Source organism: Pelophylax lessonae, assembly GCF_965119305.1.
Source record: "Pelophylax lessonae genome assembly, chromosome: 2".
Lineage (NCBI taxonomy): Eukaryota > Metazoa > Chordata > Amphibia > Anura > Ranidae > Pelophylax > Pelophylax lessonae.
Genome location: NC_138769.1, coordinates 566,191,892 through 566,197,598, shown reverse-complemented (window position 1 = coordinate 566,197,598; position 5,707 = coordinate 566,191,892).

Here is a 5,707-nt window from a genome sequence, read left to right as displayed (position 1 = left end):
AAAGAGCTTACAATCTAATAGGGTGGGGCAATTGGTACAAAAGGTTGTAACTGAGGGGAATGAGCTGAAGGAAGTGATAAAAGATTAGTTAGATGCGTGATAGGCTTCCCTGAAGAGATGAGTTTGGAGGGATCGCCTGAAGGCAGCCAGAGTAGGAGATAGCCAGACATATTGAGGTAGAGAGTTCCAGAGGATGCGAGAGCCTCTGGAGAAGTCCTGGACATGAGCAAGGGAGGGGGAGAACAAAGGAGCTTGAGAGCAGGAGGGCTTGAGAGGTGTAGAGAGGACAGTTTGGGTGATATTTGGAGCTATTCAGGCATGGCTAGATTCTGGCAGGTTGACCCACCTCTTGGCACGCCCCTGAGTTCCCTAATCCACCCTATTTATTGCAGCTGATGTTCCTTTATTTTCCACCATAGGGAATACAAAAGAATGAATGAGTGTCAGGATGCCAGGAAACCAGGCCACATGGGGATGCAGGTAAAAAAAGAAGTTTATTGGAGCAAACAACAATAAATGCACAGCGAGAGTGAGGAAGCGAGATCAGAAACAAGCTGGGGTCAAGTCCAAATGCGGGTGGTCATCCAAGTCGGGGTCGAGTCCAGAAGCGAGTAGTCTGCTGATGCCTTGGTCGTCTACCGATGCAGACAGAGCCAGGAGAGTCGTCAGACAAGCGAGGCCATACACGGAGGAACACGGAGAACAGAAGACTGCTAGCAGAGATGCCCCTTGGAGCAAAACGCAAGGGCAAGGACTGCAACCCATCAGGTGATAGATATAGTCAGGTGTGCAGCATCAACACTGTGGGACACCCAGGCAGCAGGCAAGTGATGATGCAATTAGAGTTTATAGGAGGCAGCAGTCTGCACATGTCCAAGATGGCTGCCAACAGGAGGGCAAGGTAAGACCTTGACAATGAGATTGTAGAGATGGCTGAGTTGGGAACTCCAGCAGAGAAAAAATATATGAAGGCCATGATTCAGCCAACAAACATCTCACATTAAAACAGACCTGTCATTACAATTCATATTTTACATGCATCAATGGGGTATCTGTCAACAGAACCATATTACATTATTATTTTCTATAAAATACTATCTCTTTTGGCTACCAGATGCATTATGGATTTTTCATGTCATTAGAGAATGCAGTGCATCTGTTGTTGTCAGACAGACACTGTCTGGGAGACTTGAGGTCAGATAAAAGGATCAGTGAGGAACATTCGGTATTTTTAAAAAAAAATTATTTTTTTTTTTTGAATGTTTATTTATATGTTTTGTCAAAGAACAAATCAAGTGTGACAAATTCACGTACAAGTGAAAGATGAAGAAAAATGACAGCGATATAAGCTTTCCAACAATAAAAGAATTGAATGTACACTGTGTAACAAGCATATCAGACTTTTGCAATCCATATTCATTGGAGGAACAATGAACTTAATTGCCTATAGTAGATTCATACAGAAAATATTTTAATGAAATCATATGAATGTTAGTTGATATGTCAAGCTTTTAATAGCCCTGTATATTGACATGCAGAAGGTTGGCAGGAAAAACAATAAAACAATTGAAGAAACACTCAAAGAAAAAAAGAAAATCGACAAGAAAAGTAGAGAGATGTGGGTATGGGTATGGGTGTATAGAGGGAAGAAGATGGGGGCAGTTCAGCATTAGCAAGACAGTTTACCTAGTACAAGGTAAGTATCCCGTGTATTCCAGACAGCACTGAATTTATCCAATCTAGCTATAAGATATTCCAGATCCCTTACCTTTTTAATGCAATTCAAAAAGTCCTGTATAGTGCGGGGAGAGGGCACTTTTTGTTTCCATTTGGTGGTGATCAGACATCTTGTCCCTGTAAGAATAGGCTTTATCAATTTTTTAGATTTTTTTCCACTCTTCATATTGGTAGCCCAAAGAGATGTGTTAATGGTTTTAAGGGTATTAACTTTCAGTAGCTTACAAAACAGGAACTTGACTTCCTCCCAAAAGGATGTAATGCCTGAGCAATTCCACAAAATGTGAAATAACATTCCCACCTCTTAGTTGTACCTCCAGCAAAGATTACAAACTGTGGGATATATGGAGTGCAATAACTCAGGGGTATCATACCCAGTGTTAATTTCACTGAAAAAATGAAAACTATTTTAGTCGACTAAAATACGACTAAAACCTTAACAACTCAGATGACTAAAATTAAAATGGCATTTTAACCCCTTGAAGACTAAGCCTTTTTCTGACACTTGTTGCTTACAAGTTAAAATCAGTATTTTTTTGTTAGAAAATTACTTAGAACCCCCAAAACATTATATATATTTTTTTAGCAGAGACCCTAGAAAAAAAAATGGTGTTGCAATATTTTATGTCACACTGTATTTACGCAAATGGTCTTTCAAATGCAATTATTTGAGAAAAAATACACTTTCATGAATTAAAAAAACCCAAAACAGTAAAGTTAGCCCAATTTTTGTGTCATGTGAAAGATGATGTTATGCTGAGTAAATAGATACTTAACCTGTCATGCTTTAAAATTGCACACACTCGTGGAATGACAACAAACAAGGGTACTTAAAAATCTCCATAGGCAATGCCTTAAAATTGTTTTAACGGTTATCAGTTTAGAGTTACAGAGGGGATCCATTGCTAGAATTATTGCTCTCGCTCTAACCATTGCGGTGATACCTCACATGTGTGGTTTGAACAATGTTTACATTTGCAGGCGCAACCTACGTATGCGGGCACTATAAATTCTTTTTTCTTATTTTTTTGTTTTTTACACTGTCCCTTTATATATATATTTTTGATCACTTTTATTGCTGTCACAAGGAATGTAAATATCCCTTGTGACAGTAATAGTCACATGTCAAATATTTTTTTCGGAGGCATCTGGGGTTTATAAGACCCCAAAACCCTCCTTTGCACTTAAAAGCATTCAAAACACCAAGTTTGGCTGTTTTGAATACTGTTTTGAATATTTTAGGGCTCCAGTAAACCACAAGTGATATCATGATATCACTTTTGGGTTACTAGATACGAGACCCGATCAAAGCCGATTCTGGCTTTGTTTGGGTCTCCGACTATCCGGGGGACGTGCTAGCTGGTTGTATGGACCTCCCGGTGGGACAGAAGACCATGGGTGAGCCATAGAAGGTGGCGGAACGGTGGGGGGCATCGGCTGATTAGTCACATTGGTTAATACTACAAGAAAGCCTACCGTTGGCTCTAAAAAATGGTACCTTGAAGCAGACGTTGCGATACGTGGATGTGAAGGGGTTAATCAAAAGACTTTGACCAAAAATAAATCAAAATTTAATGTCAAAATGAACACGGCACTACCACATAAGAATAAGTAGGGGGCATCTAATAAGCTGCTGCAAGGAAAAAAAAAGAGAAAAACGCTTTTCCTATTTTTGTGTCTGTAGTGCATGTTCAGCCCTTACCATAAATAATAACGTTATTAGTTTTTACTACAGGAGTATATAATGAGTTTGCAATTCTGGAGAAATGCTTAAATAATACATTACAATTTAACTAAACCCATTAGATGTACTGGAGATTTTAGTCTACTAAAATATGACTAAAGCTAAAGCAATTCAGATGACTAAAATATGACTAAAAATGGTATTTTAGTCAAAAGTCTATGACTAAAACTAAATCGAAATTTGATGACAAAATTAACAATGATCATACCAACACAGTAGTATTTTATATCAATGAACATTTAAAATGAAAAACTATACATAGAAAGAATGTATTTATACTATTATTACAACATTATATCCACATTTTTATATGCAACCAAATTATTCATTAAATAAATCTGTCCAATTATATCATGCCATATCTCTATATGCAACCAAAATATCCATTCGATTATTGTTAGTTATCATAAAATTAATAGTTACCAATAATTATAATTATAACTCTATATTTCTACACAGGTATTTTTATTCTTGATATATTGGGGATGGTCCGGGGTACAACATATCAGTAAGTACATCTTCATTTATGGCACCTTATCCTAACGTCTTTTATTGTTATTTATACAACATATATTCCTTTGTTACTCATTTAGCCAAAAACACCTCTCTTTGTGCTAATATCTAAAGCACTAAAAATAAAAATAAGTAACTATCAACAATAAATGTCATATGCCATGTTTACCCATCATCCGTTGGTTTGATTGACACTTCTCCTTTAAGGAATATCCTTGCATTGATTATTGATTATAGAATACACAACGTTTATACGCTTCCTTTATATATATTTTTACTGTATTTATATTTTTTAATGTCGATCTAATAGCCACTCCACACTCTCGATAAAAATCTTTTTCATGACTCCATACCTAGAGTTTTATATAAATATAAATATAAAAATAATATAAAAAGCTCCCCTCCCCCTTTTTCTTATATACATTTAGCAATATAATTTGTATAATTATATATCTATACAACTTGTGTTTTTTTTTAAATATATATAATTGTTAGCACCTAGATAATATGCACTGTTTTTGTATATATACTTTATAGTTAAAAAAAAAAATGTAAACTGTCTTTTCTGAAAGACTCCATGGCAGCATACGTTCGGGTAGCTCCGCCTCCTCTCCTACCCTATAGGACCCCACTCCCATAAATCTTGGCTCCCTTTCAGCATCTGTGTTCCTTTTTTGTCCTCCTCAAGCACACGATGATGCATTCCTACCAATGTGGTTCTATATCTACTGGATGTCAAGGATCGGGTCGGCATGGAGCCTCCGATAAGCCCTTGCTCTTAGCAGGGTATGGAGGGAGCAATCGAAGAAACCTTTTGCTGGTGCATTTGGTCTTGGCCGAGAAAGCCCAGCTGCTGCGGGTGGCCTGGTATTGACCGAAAAGTCCGGTGTTGCACCTGCCTGGCCGTACCTGTTCCTGGGAGTTTGGGTGGTAAGTCCCTTGTCAAAGGGGTCCTGTGCATTCATATGTTACTTTTCCCAGATCTTATTCTTTCCTTTTATTTTATTCATTTGGACATTGCCACCTCCTTCAGCGTATAGTGGAATGTTTTTTTTACCAGCTGTATTTTCTCTCCTTCTGCCGGGTTCTTGGACGGTCTATGTGGTAGGGTCCGAATCCTAGATTTGGTCACGCATGCGCAGTACCGATGGCGTGAAGTCACTCACACATGCGCGGTGCGCACAGAAGTCCGGGAGGCGGCATATTTAAATGTGTTAGTGCCTTGAAGCTGATGGAAATGTCTGCAGCAGCAATACAGCTTCCCCAAGCTCCAGGACTTTTGCCCAAGGTAAGAGGGTCCTGGGGATTTCCCCCCCCCCGCCAACGGGATATGCATTGTTAAGCTTTTCTCCTCTTCTCTTCAGCGCCTTAAGTCAGCCAAGATGGAGTCGTCTCTGCCCCCCTGTGGCCAGCCCTGTCATGGCAGGTACCCTTGGGGTAGGTAGGGGAGGCAAAGGTACTTTCTGTTTCTATGTTTTCTGTCATTTCTTCCAGCTCTTCCAGGTCCGATCCGCAGCACAGTGCACGCAGAGAAGATCGGCATTCCAAATCGCAACACAGGGTCCAGGTCAAGACGCAGATCCCCTCATAGTCCGGGCGCGAGGGCCAGACCTATTCACTTAGGTCCCATGGCCACTCAGAGCCTCCTCATGAAGGGAAATGCTGGGGATGCGGGCTACAGGTTCTGGACAGGATGTCCCTTTGCAACTGCTG